This window comes from Salvelinus fontinalis, chromosome 36 (assembly GCF_029448725.1).
Source record: "Salvelinus fontinalis isolate EN_2023a chromosome 36, ASM2944872v1, whole genome shotgun sequence".
NCBI classification, from domain to species: domain Eukaryota; kingdom Metazoa; phylum Chordata; class Actinopteri; order Salmoniformes; family Salmonidae; genus Salvelinus; species Salvelinus fontinalis.
In genome coordinates this window covers 18,419,367-18,437,585 of record NC_074700.1, presented here as the reverse complement: position 1 = coordinate 18,437,585, position 18,219 = coordinate 18,419,367, and the positions used below count along the sequence as shown (strand labels likewise).

General features: G+C 43.2%; 1 pseudogene; it reads left to right on the top strand.

Moving 5' to 3' along the window:
- The first annotated feature begins 213 nt into the window (after window positions 1-213).
- Window positions 214-17,962, top strand: LOC129835457 (phosphatidylinositol 3-kinase catalytic subunit type 3-like; annotated as a pseudogene).
- The last annotated feature ends 257 nt before the right edge of the window (window positions 17,963-18,219 follow it).

Here is an 18,219-nt window from a genome sequence, read left to right as displayed (position 1 = left end):
GCACATAGCTATATAAAAAAAGACACTTGTTGCAAATGTTTTTATTGAAATCAAATGCCATATATTTACTTATGTTGGCTATGCCTTTAAGATTATATCCAGTAAACTGGCCCCCAAACTCCCTTTCTTTAGGAAGTAAGTGAACCATCAGACCAGCTAAATCAACCGTAAAAGACAACGATTGACAACACACGCCATTATTAGCAGAGGAATAGAGATCGATTACTTTTCCCTGACGTCAGCTTTATATGCCTTTGCGGTGCTCACAAAAAAAACATAATCATGTCCGAAAAGTCATCTGTCGCTATAATGTCATTCCCGTGAATCGAGACGATTAAAGTTGACATTTCGATTGGACTGCTCGTTTATAAACTGACTGTATTTCAGTATTTTTTTTGCCAAGTGGAGAGACTATTAGTTGAATGCTAACGTAACCCATGGTGTTGTTTCACATAGGCCTTGCAAGCGAGCCCACCGTCTGTGAGAAGGCTAAAGTTAGTAGCTTCAATCCAATTTCCCGCTGTGATTTATGAATAACGAAGTCGACGAAAGATGGACACAGACAAGTTTAACTATGTCTACAGTTGTGACTTGGATATTAATGTTCAACTGAACATGTTAGTGTTTTATTACTTGGGTTACTGTCTGGCCACATTAAAGTAGCAAGTTAACATATAGCGCAAAGAAAATGTTTTACATAATGCTGTCAAGCAAACAATAGCAGTCAGTTTAGCTACTACTAGCTTTCTAACTGCGTACGATTGATTGATAACATGTTGACAGCAATGACATCGTGGACCTCGAGTCTCCAATGTTGACCAGCTAATGCCACTTTGCATGGATGAAAAATGATTGCACCGCTCGCCCAAAAGTCACATCATTTCTACCTAGTTGTTTGTCTTCTATTTACCTAAGCGAGCATGGCAACATCATGACTCAACCGATATCACGGCACCATAACGTGCCCGGTGAGGGTTCTTATTTGGGAGCACAATTCGCTTGTTGACATCATGCACATTCCGACGGCTCATCGGTTTAGTGCTCCTCTCTTGACTTCTATTAACGAGCTGGGCTCCGCTATGGTGGCCCGTAAATAACGTCCATAATTCTCAACAAACCATGTAGTGTAGCGCTTCCAGTTAGGCCGTTATGTACTGGAATAATATTGTGATGCATTTTGTCACAATTTGTCAGGGGATTGTTAACCGTCGTCTCAACACAGCAGCATGCACACATATAATCACAAGTGGCAATGAAAGTAAATAAGCCAAATGTGAATATTCTTGCAAGTGATCATTCATAGATATATCGTAAATCGACACCCACAGTGTTAGATATAACATTGATCTACTACTTTTTTCTAGATTCTAGAACCTCAGCTAAGCAGAGGGAAATATTTGTGCTTCTGAAAGGAAAGAAGACCAGGGACAACTGTGGTGGTGGTGTCAAACTACTCCTCTCCCTCATCTGTCTCTAATCCGGCTTTGTATTTCACATTGTAGTCCAATCTCTCTATAATAGATCCAAAATAATATAGTCCTTGTGAACTGTTCTGTAAACTTTCTCTTTCTCACTCTCGCTCTTCCCTTCTCCCCTCCCCAGCTGGAATGAGTGGTTGAGGCTGCCAGTGAAGTACCCAGACCTGCCCCAGAGTGCCCAGGTGGCCCTAACGGTGTGGGATGTGTACGGGCCGGGCCGAGCCACCTCTGTGGGGGGAACCACCGTCACCCTCTTCGGCAAATATGGGTGAGTCCCAAGTCCATCTCAACAAACAGGACAAATGCTTTATATTACTGTACTGTGTTGGCAAAATCAAAATTAACGATTTGTGTTGTCTGTGTATAATTTATCTATTCTATTTTACATTCGATCCTTTGCGTATGAATAGGAAGTTACAGAAAAGCCAGACTGAATACTGCTGACTGTACACTACCGGTCAAACGTTTAAGCACACCTACTCATTCAAGGGTTTTTCTTTATTTTTACTGAAAATGTGTCCTGTGGTTTGGAGTCCAAATTGGAGATTTTTGGATCTAACCGCCATGTCTTTGTGAGACGTGGTGTGGGAGAATGGATGATCTCTGCATGTGTATTTTCCCACCGTGAAGCATGGAGGAAGAGGTGTTATGATGTGGGGGTGCTTTGCTGGTGACACTGTCTGTGATTTATTTAGAATTCAAGGCGCACTTAACCAGAATGGCTACCACAGCATTCTGCAGCGATACGCCATCCCATCTGGTTTGGGCTTAGTGGGGATATCATTTGCTTTTTAACAGGACAATGACCCAACACACCTCCAGGCTGTGTAAGGGCTTTTTTACCAAGAAGGAGAGTGATGGAGTGCCGCGTCAGATGACCTGGCCTCCATAATCCCCCGACCTCAACCAAATTGAGATGGTTTGGGATGAGTCGGACCACAGAGTGAAGGAAAAGCAGCCAATAAGTGCTCAGCATATGTGGGACCTCCTTCAAGACTGTTGGAAAAGCATTCCAGGTGAAGCTGGTTGCGAGAATGCCAAGAGTGTGCAATCAATCAATCAATCAATTTTATTTTATATAGCCCTTCGTACATCAGATAATATCTCGAAGTGCTGTACAGAAACCCAGCCTAAAACCCCAAACAGCTAGAATGCAGGTGTAGAAGCACGGTGGCTAGGAAAAACTCCCTAGAAAGGCCAAAACCTAGGAAGAAACCTAGAGAGGAACCAGGCTATGAGGGGTGGCCAGTCCTCTTCTGGCTGTGCCGGGTGGAGATTATAACAGAACTATGCCAAGATGTTCAAAAATGTTCATAAGTGACAAGCATGGTCAAATAATAATCATGAATAATTTTCAGTTGGCTTTTCATAGCTGATCATTAAGAGTTGAAAAACAACAGGTCTGGGACAGGTGGCGGTTCCATAACCGCAGGCAGAACAGCTGAAACTGGAATAGCAGCAAGGCCAGGCGGACTGGGGACAGCAAGGAGTCACCACGGGCGGCAGTCCCGACGCATGGTCCTAGGGCCCAGGTCCTCCGAGAGAAAGAAAGAGAGAAGGAGAAAATTAGAGAGAGCCAAGATTTTCAAAATGTTCATAAATGACAAGCATGGTCAAATAATAATCAGGAATAAATCTCAGTTGGCTTTTCATAGCCGATCATTGAGAGTTGAAAACAGCAGGTCTGGGACAGGTAGGGGTTCCATAACCGCAGGCAGAAGAGTTCCTTGTGCAATGCTGTCAAGGAAAATGGTGGCTATTTGAAGAATCTCAAATATAAAATATGTTTTCATTTGTTCCACACTTTTTTTGGTTACTACATGATTCCATATGTGTTATTTAATAGTTTTGATTAGAGGTCGACCGACTTGGATTTTTCAACGCCGATACCGATTATTGGAGGATCAAAAAAAGCCCATACCGATTAATCGGCCAATTTTTATATATATATTTGTAATAATGACAATTACAACAATACTGAATGAACACTTTTATTTTAACTTAATATAATACATAAATAAAATCTACTTAATATCAAATAAATGATACTTGTTCAATTTGGTTTAAATAATGCAAAAACACAGTGTTGGAGAAGTGGAATAGTGATAGTGGAGTATGTGCCATGTAAAAAAGCTAACGTTTAAGTTCCTTTCTCAGAACATGAGAACATATGAAAGCTGGTGGTTTCTTTTAACATGAGACTTCAATATTCCCAGTTAAGAAGTTTTAGGTTGTAGTTATTATAGGAATTATAGGACTTTTTCTCTCTATACCATTTGTATTTCATATACCTTTGATTATTGGATGTTCTTATAGGCACTATAGTATTGCCAGCCTAATCTCGGGAGTTGATAGGCTTGAAGTCATTAACAGCGCTGTGCTTCAAGCATTGCGAAGTGCTGTTTGAATGAATGCTTCTGTTTGGAAGTGCTGTTTGAATGAATGCTTCTGTTTGGAAGTGCTGTTTGAATGAATGCAGTCTGACCGCTCAGTCAGACTGCTCTATCAAATATCAAATAATAGACTTAATTATAATAAACACACAGAAATACAAGCCTTAGGTCATTAATATGGTCAAATTCAGAAACTATCATTTCGAAAACAAAACGTTTATTCTTTCAGTGAAATACGGAACTGTTCCGTATTTTATCTAACGGGTGGCATCCATAAGTCTAAATATTGCTGTTACATTGCACAACCTTCAATGTTATGTCATAATTATGTAAAATTCTGGCAAATTAATTATGGTCTTTGTTAGGACGAAATGGCCTTCACACAGTTCGCAACAAGCCAGCCGGCCCAAACTGGTGCATATACCCTGACTCTGCTTGCACTGAACGCAAGAGAAGTGACACAATTTCACCTGGTTAATATTGCCTGCTAACATGAATTTATTTTAACTAAATATGCAGGTTTAAAAATATATACTTGTGTATTGATTTTAAGAAAGTAATTAATGTGTATGGTTAGGTACATTGGTGCAACAATTGTGCTTTTTTGCGAATGCGCTTTTGTTAAATCATCACCCGATTGGCGAAGTAGGCTGTGATTCAATTATAAATTAACAGGCGCCGCATCGATTATATGCAACGCAGGACAAGTTTATTAAACTAGTAATATCATCAACCATGTGTAGTTAACTAGTGGTATGTTAATATTGATTGTTTTTTATAAGATACGTTTAATGCTAGCTAGCAATTTACCTTGGCTTCTTGCTACGCTCGCGTAACAGGTGGTCAGCCTGCCACGCAGTCTCCTCGTGGAGTGCAATGTAATCGGCGTCTAAAAATGGCGATTACCGATTGTTATGAAAACTTGAAATCGGCCCTCATTAATTGGTCGACCTCTAGTTTTGATGTCTTCACTGTTCTAAAACTTTTGACCAGTAGTGTATATGCTAGTAGTATGTGGCTATTATTTAAACTGATACCATCTGACTGATACTATCTCACATCCCCTCTCAATCTCCCCTTCCTCTCTCCCAGAATGTTCCGGCAGGGGATGCATGACCTGAAGGTGTGGCCTGGGGTAGAGGGGGACGGAGGGGAGCCCACCAGCACCCCAGGTAGGACCAGCAGCAGTCTAGCAGAGGACCAGATGGGAAGACTGGCCAAGGTAGTCACGGGGTCAGGGGTCTCCTGGAGGTTTGTCTGTCTGTGTGCGTGTGCGTGTGCGTGTGATATACTCCCGTGACAGGATCTGTCTAAATCACTGTCTATTCCAGCCCTCTGACCTGGAGTTTCTCAGTGATGTGAGTACTAGGGATTGGAAGGAGAGGAGTGAGGGTCAGAATGCTGGATGTGTGTGTATTTGCCTGTGTGTGTTTGCCTATGTGTGTGTAGGCCTGTGTGTTTCTCTAGGTCTTAGTTGGTACACATATTAGGCCCAATAGCTACTTCTTGATGACTTTTTGTTGTGTGTGTGTGTGTGGGTGTGTGTGTGGGTGTGTGTGTGTGTGGGTGTGGGTGTGTGAGAGGAAGATGGTCCATCAACCCCCCTGCCATTTTTCATGAGAAACAACTAAGAAGCACCACCTTTGCATATAATATAATAATCCCAATCGTTACAAAATGTGTCTTTAGCCTTTGGTGTGCTTGTTTTCATTTTGTAGTTTTTACAGTGCCTTCAGAAAGTATTCATACCTCTTGACTCATTCCACATTTTGTTGTGTTACAGCCTGAATTCAGAATTTAATACATTTATATATTTTTTCTCACCCATCTACACACAATACCCAACAATGACAGTGAAAACATGTTTATATATTTTTTCAAAATGAAATATCTAATTTACATAAGTATTCACAGCCACACGTTAGAATCACCTTTGGCAGCCATTACAGTTGTGAGTCTTTCTGGGTAAGTCTCTAAGAGCTTTGCACACCTGGATTGTACAATATTTGGTATTGTTATTAAAAAAAGTATTCAAGCTCTATCAGATTGGTTCTTAATCGTTGCTAGACAGCCATTTTCAAGCCGATTTAAGTCAAAACTGTAACTAGGCCACTCAGGAATATTCAATGTCATCTTGGTATGTAACTCCAGAGTATATTTGGCCTTGTGTTTTAGGTTATTGTCCTGCTGAAAGGGGAATTTGTCTCCCAGTGTCTGTTGGAAGCAGACTGAACCAGCTTTTCCTCCAGGATTTTGCCTGTGTTTAGCTCTATTCCGTTTCTATTTATCCTAAAAATCTCCCTTGGATTTTCCCTAAACATAACGCTTTGTATTCAGGACGTAAGGTACATTTCTTTGCCTTTTTTTCAGTTTTACCTTAGTTCGTGTAACGGCTTTCCTCCTCCTCTTCATCCGAAGAGGAGGAGCAGGGATTCGACCAAAACGCAGCGTTTGAATAAGACATGATTTTTAATTAAACAAAACAGAAAACACGAACGAACACTTGAAATACAAAACAAATAAACGATGTAGACAGACCTGAACGACGAACTCACATGAAACACGAAGAACGCATGAACACGAAAATTGCCTACATAAAACGAACGAACAAACAAAACCGAGACAATCCCATGTGGCGCAACGACATACACAGACACAGGAGACAACCACCCACAACAAACAGTGTGAAACACCTACCTTAATATGACTCTCAATTAGAGGAAACGCCAAACACCTGCCTCTAATTGAGAGCCATACCAGGCAAACCTTAAACAAACATAGTAACAGAAAACATAGACTGCCCACCCAAACTCACGTCCTGACCAACTAACACATACAAAACTAACAGAAACAGGTCAGGAACGTGACAGTTCGTTATTGCAAACAGGAATATTTTTATTCTGTACATGCTTCCTTCTTTTCACTCTGTCGTTTAGATTAGTATTGTGGAGTAACTACAATGTTGTTGATCCATCCTCAGTTTTCTCCTATAACAGCCATTAAACTGTCACCATTGGACTCATAGTGAAATTCCGTGAGCGGTTTCCTTCCTCTCCGGCAACTGAGGAAGGACGCCTGTATTTTTGTAGGGATACACCATCCAAAGAGTAATTAATAACTTCACCATGCTCATTCATTGTCTGCTTTTTTATTTTTGTTTGACCCATCTACGAATAGGTGCCCTACTTTGTGAGGCATAGGAAAATTTCCCTGGTCTTTGTGGTTGAATTTGTGTTTGAAATTCGCTGCTCGACTGAGGGACCTTACAGATTTGTGTGTGGGGTACAGAAATCATGTTAAATACTATTATTGAACACAGAGTGAGTCCATACAACTTATTGTGACTTGTTAAACACATTTTTACTCCTGCACTTATGTAGGCTTGCCATAACAAAGGGGTTGAAAACTTATTGACTGCATACTTTACATTTTTTATTAATTTGTACAAAAAAATAATAAATTGGACATTATAGGGATGTTGTGTGTAGACCGGTGACATTCTCAATTGAATCCATTTTAAATTTAGGCTGTAACACAACAACAAAAAGTCAAGGGGTGTTAATACTTTTGGAAGGCACTGTAGACCCACGAGTGTGTAGACTGATTGTAAATAGTGAAAATGAACTGTACCAAGTTCCCGGTGAGTTCTAACAGCCCTGGTGAATGGTGTTCTTGTGTGCCCCGGACACATACACTGACGCTGAGCTGAGTTTCTGTTCCGTACTTCCGTTGCGCTGGATTGGCCGCTGCACCCAAACTGCGCTCTGATTGGCCGAGCTATCTCTGCACATCTCTGCTACACCTCTGTTGCATCCTCTATTCCTAATCTCACTACATCTTTCCTCCACTGCTCCGTCTTTCTTTTTCTCCGTTCCTCTCCCTCTACCTCTCTTCATTCTCTCCTTCTAGCTGACCAAGGCTCACCGGCAGGGTCACATGGTGAAGGTAGACTGATTGGACCGCCTCACCTTCAGAGAAATAGAGATGATCAATGAGGTGAGTTAGAGGATCTGGTGTCAGTTCTTTAAATCACTATAAATCATATATTGCATCATACACTTACAATCAGTTGGGTCAGACCCCATCCATCACAAATGCTTTTGCGTGTGAATATGTAAAGATATTAATCTCTCCTTTCTCTACACTGTTGTGTTATCTTCCTCTATCAAAAGTCAGTCGTATGTTTGTGTTCCCACAGAGGGAGAAACGCAGTTCCAACTTCATGTACCTAATGGTGGAGTTTCCTCGTGTCAAAACTGGTGAAAAGCCAGAGTACAGTATTGTCTATTATGAGAAGGTAGGTACTGTATACACACACACACGGTTGGTATTATGTTTTTGTGGCATTAAAATGTTGTGGTAGTTCTGAAAGGGATTATTGATTGGTTGATGGCCATGGTGATGTGGTAGCTGATTGACTTGAACTCCTCCCCTTCCAGGATGGAGATGACGCCTCACCTGTGCTCACCAGCGCTGACATCGTCAAAGTCCCTGACCCTCAGATGTGCATGGTGAGAAACACACACACACACAAAGGGAGACGTTCACTTATCGACATATTGATCATGTATTGAGTTGAATGCATTGTATTGATTCTTTCCCTGCTGTAGGAGAACCTTGTGGAGAGCAAGCACCATAAGCTAGCCCGTAGCCTACGGTGCGGACCATCAGACCACGACCTAAAGCCTAACGCTGCCACACGAGACCAGCTCAACGTCAGTACTGTTACTCGACAACAACCACGTGTGTGTGTGTGTGTTCGCGATGTGAATGTGTCTGATGTTAGCAGTAGACTCAACCGTGTGTGTGTCTGTCTCTGTCTGTCTACAGGTCATAGTGAATTACCCCCCCAACGAAGCAGCTGAGCTTTGAGGAACAGGACCTGGTGTGCAAGTTCCGTTACTAACTCACCACTCAGGAGAAGGTGTATATCCTGCTATATTTCAACACCTTTTATTGTCCCATGGGCCATTTCTTTGAGTGTAAAGTGTGCGGACACATGGACAGTGTTTATGTGTTTACAGCAGAATATATTTATATATTTTTCCCTACAAAAACGGAAACAAAGTTGGACAGCATCTAGGGCCCTGAGTTTTCCTGACCAGGAAACCATCCTAGTTTAAGCATGGTCCCAGTAAAGGACCCAGAGTTGTTCCTGGTCAAGTCACGTGGTCAGAAAATCCAGAGCCCTATTTTCACCACAACACTCAAGGACATTCCATCTCTGTTAACGCACTGGTCTAAGAAGCGCTCCTCCCCTCCGCTCTCTCCTTTCCCCTGTCCCCCTCCAGGCGCTGACTAAGTTCCTGAAGTGTGTGAACTGGGCTCTGCCCGGGGAGGCTAAGCAGGACCTTGAGCTGCTGGGGAAATGGAGGCCCATGGACGTAGAGGACTCCCTGGAGCTGCTCTCCTCCCAGTTTACCAACCCCACCGTACGACGCTACGCTGTGACCAGGCTGCAGCAGGCCGACGACGAGGTAGGTGGGAGTGGGGGGAGTGTGTTGAGGTGTTTGGAGGTGGGGTGGGGTGTGTGTGTGTGTTTGTAGAGTGACACAGCAGAGCCATACATATGCAGTATGTACACACACACTAACACCAACGTCTCTCCCCCTGTGCTCCAGGATCTGCTGATGTACCTTCTCCAGCTGGTCCAGGCTCTGAAATACGAGATCTTCACTGACATCCAGGGAGGGCTGGAGCCAGGCAGCAGGAGGGACAGCCAAGGCCTGGGAGAGAGCTCCAACCTGGGGGACCTGGACAGGTGAGAGGGGGGTCTGTAAGGGTGGACGACTGGCTTTGTAGAGTAGAACTTTAGGCACGAAACAGGAAATATTTTAAAACATGAAACAGAAATGTGTGTGTTCTTTCAAAAACAGGTCAGGTAAATGTTCCAGTTCAGAATTTGTTGACCTTCTGCATTTAGATCATTTTTAATATATAGAATTGTTTATCATTACTGTGTTCTAACAGTGTAATATGATAGGTTTACAGGCATCCTTGCTCGCACACACTTGTTCAGTTCTGCCCACACATTTTCTATGGGATTGAGGTCAGGGCTTTGTGATGGCCGCTCCAATACCTTGACTTTGTTGTCCTTAAGCTATTTTGCCACAGCTTTGGAAGTATGCTTGGGGTCATTGTCCATTTGGAAGGCCCATTTGCAACCAAGCTTTAACTTCCCGACTGATGTCTTGAGATGTTGCTTCAATATATCCACATAATTTTCCTTCCTCGTGATGCCATCTATTTTGTGAAGTGCACTAGTCCCTCCTGCAGCAAAGCACCCCCACAACATGATGCTGCCACCACCGTGCTTCACGGTTGGGATGGTGTTCCTCGGCTTGTAAGCGCCCCCCCATTTTCCTCCAAACATAACGATGGTCATTGTGGCCAAACAGTTCTATTTTGGTTTCATCAGACCAGTGGACATTTCTCCAAAAAGTACGATCTTTGTCCCCATGTGTACTTGCAAACCGTAGTCTGGCATTTTTATGGTGGTTTTGGAGCAGTGGCTTCTTCCTTGCTGAGCGGCCTTTCAGGTTATGTCGATATAGGACTCGTTTTACTGTTGATATAGATACTTTTGTACCTGTTTCCTCCAGCATCTTCACAGGGTCCTTTGCTGTTGTTCTGGGATTGATTTGCACTTTTCGCACCAAAGTATGTTCATCTCTAGGAGACAGAATGTGTCTCCTTCTTGAGCGGTATGACGGCTGCGTGGTCCCATGGTGTTTATACTTGCGTACTATTGTTTGTACAGATGAACGTGGTACCTTCAGGCGTTTGGAAATTGCTCCCAAGGATGAACCAGACTCGTGGAGGTCTACAGTTCTTTTTCTGAGGTCTTGGCTGATTTCTTTTGATTTTCCCATGATGTCAAGCAAAGAGGCACTGCGTTTGAAGGTAGGCTTTGAAATACATCCACAGGTAAACCTCCAATTGACTCAAATGATGTCAATTAGCCTATCAGAAGCTTCTAAAGCCATGATATAATTTTCTGGAATATTCCAAGCTATTTAAAGGCACAGTCAACTTAGTGTATGTAAACTTCTGACCCACTGGAATTGTGATACAGTGAAATAATCTGTCTGTAAACAATTGTTGGAAAAATTACTTGTGTCATGCACAAAGTAGATGTCCTAACCGACTTGCCAAAACTATAGTTTGTTATCAAGAAATTTGTGGAGTGGTTGAAAAACAAGTTTTAATGACTCCAACCTAAGTGGATGTAAACTTCCGACTTCAACTGTATGTAGCCTACGTGTGTGCATGTGTTAAATCTGTGTGTACCCTTTCAGGTATGTAATAGTGGAGTGTGAAGACCAGGACACCCAGCAGAGAGACCTGAAGACCCACAATATGTACCTCAACGTCATCGGGAGGTTCAGCCAAGCACTGCTCAAGGTCTGTCTTTCACAACTCCTATTTTACTTCACCTTGCAGTTTGTAATGTGAAAGTTCAGCACTATGAATTTGCATGTGCAGTGAGTGATACAGCACAGGATGTTGAAGAAACACTGGAGTGTTTATGATTGGTTACGCACGCACGCACGCACACACACACACACACACACACACACATCAAGAAGTAGCTATAGGGCCTAATATGTGTACCAACTAAGACCTAGAGAAACACACAGGCCTACACACACATAGGCAAACACACACAGGCAAATACACACACATCCAGCATTCCGACCCTCAAGTCTTCCTTCCTTGTGACTATAGGGTGTTATGATTGGGATGGTTCACAGTGGCGCCCCCTGTGTTTCAGACGGAGCGACTGCAGGCTTTGCTAGCGGACAATGAGAAGTTGAACCTGTGTGAGATTGACCCCATCCCTCTGCCTCTGGAACCCGTCCTCTCAACCTCCTATCTCTTCTTCTTCCTCTTCCTCTCTTGCTCTTCTCCTTTTCTCCTCCCTCTCAACCTCTTCTTTCTCCTCCCTCTCAACCTCTTCTTTCTCCTCCCTCTCAACCTCTTCTTTCTCCTCCCTCTCAACCTCTTCTTTCTCCTCCCTCTCAACCTCTTCTTTCTCCTCCCTCTCAACCTCTTCTTTCTCCTCCCTCTCAACCTCTTCTTTCTCCTCCCTCTCAACCTCTTCTTTCTCCTCCCTCTCAACCTCTTCTTTCTCCTCCCTCTCAACCTCTTCTTTCTCCTCCCTCTCAACCTCTTCTTTCTCCTCCCTCTCAACCTCTTCTTTCTCCTCCCTCTCATCTTTTATTCCTGCTCCACCTCTACCTCTCCCCCGGATTAGTGTGTAGTAGTCGTGTTTGGGCCATACATAGACAATGCTTGCTGTGTGATAGTGTAATGGGTACGTGATAATGTACCTTTATGTGTTTCTGTAGTCTCGTCACTGTATCTCTGTGTATTATAGAGTGCTCTGATGCCAGCCAAGCTGATCTTCAAGGCTGAGGAGGGGAAGATGTATCCTGTCATCTTTAAACACGGAGACGACCTGAGACAAGACCAGCTCATCCTACAGATCATCTCTCTCATGGACAAGGTCAGAAAGTTACGTATTATTACCATATAAACCTATTATTACAATATTATCAACATATTATTATCATATCAAATAAACATAATACTGTATTATTATGGACAAGGTCCGAAACAAACATTACTGCCAAACAGACTGCTGTTTATTTTATCCTGACTCAGAAGGTTAAGTGGCTGTGTTCTGTTAATGGAAATCTGATGGAAATGATCTCAGCTGCTGAGGAAAGAGAATCTAGACCTGAAGTTGACGCCTTACAAAGTGCTGGCCACAAGCACCAAGCATGGTGAGCACCAATGATGTAAGATCGAATACTGTCTCAGGAAGTGACTTCTGACCTTTAACCTCTGATCTGGGTGCTGTTGTTCCTTTAGGGTTCATGCAGTTTGTCCAGTCGGTGCCTGTGGCTGAGGTCCTGGCCACTGAAGGAAACATCCAGGTAGGAGATCAAGATATTTCTGTCTAAGAGCCTATTTACCATTGTATCGTATACAAGATGTTTGTCTACCATCTTCACTCTGTGCACGTCTGTGTCTGTAGACCTGTCTTGTGATATCATGTCTGTGTCGGTAGGCCTGTCTTGTGATATCATGTCTGTGTCGGTAGGCCTGTCTTGTGATATCATGTCTGTGTCGGTAGGCCTGTCTTGTTATATCATGTCTGTGTCTGTAGACCTGTCTTGTGATATCATGTCTGTGTCGGTAGTCCCGTCTTGTGATATCATGTCTGTGTCGCTAGTCCTGTCTTGTGATATCATGTCGGTAGTCCTGTCTTGTGATATCATGTCTGTGTCGGTAGTCCTGTCTTGTGATATCATGTCTGTGTCGGTAGGCCTGTCTTGTGATATCATGTCTGTGTCGGTAGACCTGTCTTGTGATATCATGTCTGTGTCGGTAGTCCTGTCTTGTGATATCATGTCTGTGTCGGTAAGCCTGTCTTGTGATATCATGTTTGTGTCGGTAGTCCTGTCTTGTGATATCATGTCTGTGTCGGTAGTCCTGTCTTGTGATATCATGTCTGTGTCTGTAAGCCTGTCTTGTGATATCATGTCTGTGTCGGTAAGCCTGTCTTGTGATATCATGTTTGTGTCGGTAAGCCTGTCTTGTGATATCATGTTTGTGTCGGTAGTCCTGTCTTGTGATATCATGTCTGTGTCTGTAGACCTGTCTTGTGATATCATGTTTGTGTCGGTAGACCTGTCTTGTGATATCATGTCTGTGTCGGTAGTCCTGTCTTGTGATATCATGTCTGTGTCGGTAGGCCTGTCTTGTGATATCATGTCTGTGTCGGTAGACCTGTCTTGTGATATCATGTCTGTGTCGGTAGTCCTGTCTTGTGATATCGTGTCGGTAGTCCTGTCTTGTGATATCATGTCTGTGTCGGTAGTCCTGTCTTGTGATATCATGTCTGTGTCGGTAGTCCCGTCTTGTGATATCATGTCTGTGTCGGTAGTCCCGTCTTGTGATATCATGTCTGTGTCGGTAGTCCCGTCTTGTGATATCATGCCTGTGTCGGTAGTCCCGTCTTGTGATATCATGTTTGTGTCGGTAGACCTGTCTTGTGATATCATGTCTGTGTCGGTAGTCCTGTCTTGTGATATCATGTCTGTGTCGGTAGGCCTGTCTTGTGATATCATGTCTGTGTCGGTAGACCTGTCTTGTGATATCATGTCTGTGTCGGTAGTCCTGTCTTGTGATATCGTGTCGGTAGTCCTGTCTTGTGATATCATGTCTGTGTCGGTAGTCCTGTCTTGTGATATCATGTCTGTGTCGGTAGTCCCGTCTTGTGATATCATGTCTGTGTCGGTAGTCCCGTCTTGTGATATCATGTCTGTGTCGGTAGTCCCGTCTTGTGATATCATGCCTGTGTCGGTAGTCCCGTCTTGTGATATCATGCCTGTGTCGGTAGTCCCGTCTTGTGATATCATGTCTGTGTCGGTAGTCCCGTCTTGTGATATCATGTCTGTGTCGGTAGACCTGTCTTGTGATATCATGTCTGTGTCGGTAGTCCTGTCTTGTGATATCATGTCGGTAGTCCTGTCTTGTGATATCATTGCTGTGTCGGTAGTCCTGTCTTGTGATATCATGTCTGTGTCGGTAGTCCCGTCTTGTGATATCATGTCTGTGTCGGTAGTCCCGTCTTGTGATATCATGTCTGTGTCGGTAGTCCCGTCTTGTGATATCATGTCTGTGTCGGTAGTCCTGTCTTGTGATATCATGTCGGTAGTCCCGTCTTGTGATATCATGTCTGTGTCGGTAGTCCTGTCTTGTGATATCATTGCTGTGTCGGTAGTCCTGTCTTGTGATATCATGTCTGTGTCGGTAGTCCCGTCTTGTGATATCATGTCTGTGTCGGTAGTCCCGTCTTGTGATATCATGTCTGTGTCGGTAGTCCCGTCTTGTGATATCATGTCTGTGTCGGTAGTCCTGTCTTGTGATATCATGTCGGTAGTCCCGTCTTGTGATATCATGTCTGTGTCGGTAGTCCTGTCTTGTGATATCATGTCGGTAGGCCTGTCTTGTGATATCATGTCTGTGTCGGTAGGCCTGTCTTGTGATATCATGTCTGTGTCGGTAGGCCTGTCTTGTGATATCATGTCTGTGTCGGTAGTCCCGTCTTGTGATATCATGTCTGTGTCGGTAGTCCCGTCTTGTGATATCATGTCTGTGTCGGTAGTCCCGTCTTGTGATATCATGTCTGTGTCGGTAGTCCCGTCTTGTGATATCATGTCTGTGTCGGTAGTCCCGTCTTGTGATATCATGTCTGTGTCGGTAGTCCTGTCTTGTGATATCATGTCGGTAGTCCTGTCTTGTGATATCATGTCTGCCGTAGCTTCTTATAAGTGATAGTGTGTAATGTGTAAGACTCTATCTTTTCTCTCCTTTTGTACTGTGTCTCTCTAGAGTTTCTTCAGAAAACACGCCCCCAGTGATAAGGGGCCCTATGGCATCAGCTCTGAGGTGATGGACACCTACGTCAAGAGCTGTGGTGAGTCTACTGCTACTAACACCCCCCCACCTCACTTTCTCGGACCAATCCCAGGCCTTGGTGTGGGTGACATTAAAGACGCACTCCAGCAATTTTTTAAAACTTTTCCTGTTGAAAAACAATATCCCACGTTTAAATGCAGTAATGTACACACACTCAAAGATACAGTATGCAGAAATCGCTCCGCCATTTCCTGGTTGCAAAAATGTGAATGTTTAGCTTAATTTCAGTTGGTGACAAAACAAGCATATTGTAGAGAATCATTGTACCATCTAAATCTCTGTGAAATATATTTTCAATAACCTAACATTTTTGCAGCTTTTTGAAGCTGGTGTACAAAGCCGACAGAAAAACGAAAATTAAGAGAAGCATAGAAATAGTGCACATAGAACGGATATACCGCTTCTGACTTGCTGTTAATGAGAATGACAGATTAAGAACTCACATTTCTATGTGAATTTGGTGGGTCGCACAAAAAGCTGCCTACTGCGCCTTTAAGGGTAAAACAACATTTCTTTCCAAAATAGAACTTCAGAAGTAGGCCATTCAACGAGTTGGCATGGTGCCCTCTGTTTTCATCCTCCTAATGTGTGTTTTTGGATGACTACAGAGATGTCTGTTTTGTCATTCTTTTTCCAGCTGGTTCCTGTGTCATCACATACATCCTGGGAGTGGGAGACAGACACTTGGACAACCTGCTCCTCACAAAGACTGGTGAGTCTATAGGAATTATGTGTGGTTGGATTTGTACCATACATTGTCTGATCACTAGTTCTTTCCTTCAAAAGCTACTCTACTCTGTTCTGCATGACTAAATACACGTTGTGACAACTGCTGTTGTAAAAAGGGCTTTATGAATACATTTCATTGATTGAATACCTTTCCATCTTCCTATTTCAGGAAAGTTATTCCACATAGACTTTGGCTACATCATGGGTCGTGACCCCAAGCCCCTGCCTCCCCCCATGAAGCTGAGTAAGGAGATGGTGGAGGGGATGGGTGGCATGCAGAGTGAACAGTACCAGGAGTTCAGGAAACAGTGTTACACAGCCTTCCTTCACCTCAGGAGGTAGGACACACACAGTATACACACACACAGTATACACACACAGAGTATACACACACACAGTATATACACACACACAGTATACACACACACAGTATATACACACACAGTATACACACACACAGTATACACACACACAGTATACACACACACAGTATACACACACACAGTATACACACATACAGTATACACACATACAGTATACACACACACAGTATACACACACACAGTATATACACACACACAGTATACACACACACAGTATACACACACACAGTATACACACACACAATTTTATCATCTGTGATGAACCTTTTTCATTTCTCTCCCTCTTTCTTGTCTCTCTCTCCAGGTACTCTAACCTCATCCTGAATTTGTTCTCTCTCATGGTGGACGCCAACATTCCTGACATCGCCCTGGAGCCTGACAAGACTGTTAAGAAAGTGGGTGGGAAATACTGTGTGTGTTTTTCACTCTGCAGACATACTGTAATGTACACTTGTGTGTGGATTTTACATGTCTCCACATGAAAGAAGAAACCCAATGAATGTACTTAACAAGGATTTATCTCTCACCTGAACATTCTGTCTCCTCCCCCTCCAGGTGCAGGACAAGTTCTGATTGGACCTGTCGGACGAGGAGGCCGTTCACTACATGCAGAGTCTGATTGATGAGAGCGTGGGGGCTCTGTTTGCTGCCGTGGTAGAGCAGATACACAAGTTTGCCCAGGTGTGTGTGTGTTTGTGTGTGTGTCACAACCGAAGTTCATTGTGTATCAAAACTGGGACAAATATACTGACCTTTTCTGTAGCAGTGTTAATGTATGTGTCCTTAATAGCCTTTAAGAACCAATTCTATTTTTACAACAATGACTACCTGGTTTGAGGTACTTTTACAAGTTTACTTTTTGTTTTTATTTATTTCACCAGGTAGGCTAGTTGAGAACAAGTTCTCATTTACAACTGCGACCTGGTCAAGATAAAGCAAAGCAGTGCGACACAAACAACACAGAGTTACACATGGAATAAACAAACTTACAGTCAATAACACAGTAGAGAAAAAGTCCATATACAGTGTGTGCAAATGAGGTATGTTTGAGGTATGATGTTTAGGTGTTATGGGTTGGTAAATATTTATTTGTGTTTACATGTGTTAAGCGTCTACATGACTAGTGTGTCGGCTAACGGTGTTGTCTGTCTCCTATCTCTCCTCAGTACTGGCGCAGATGAGAAGGACAGAAAGATCATCCGACTTGGACAGTGGATGGGTGGACAGAGAGGGGGAGCTGTTGCCATAGTAACACCAGGTCCCCCGACCCTCCCCTGCAGGTGGTGTGTGTGTGGGAGATTGACAGGATCCATCCATGACACTGATGAACGGAGGCAAATGATGCACTGCCAACCTCTGTTCACTGCAAGAATGAAGAAAACTCAACCCGGACTGTGCGGTAGCATTTTGTATATATTCTGTATATTATTGATTCAACATGAGATGTATGGCCAAATAAAACCCTGTTACTACAGTATAACACTGATGTTGCCTTGTCTCTGTGTATAATACCAGGCTGTGTGTGAGGCTTGCGTGTTTCGGGGCGTTTACACCTGGCATTCATAAGTATCCTGTGATTGTGTCCATATATTGATTCGATGGTTAAAAGATGCATCGCTGCAATCTAATGATGATCAGATCCAACGACACAGTTGATGGTAAGCAACTCATTTTAATAATGCCAGGTAGATGCAATAAGCCATGAAGTTTGTTCTGTAAGCGTTTTGGTGCGTACAGATTCCC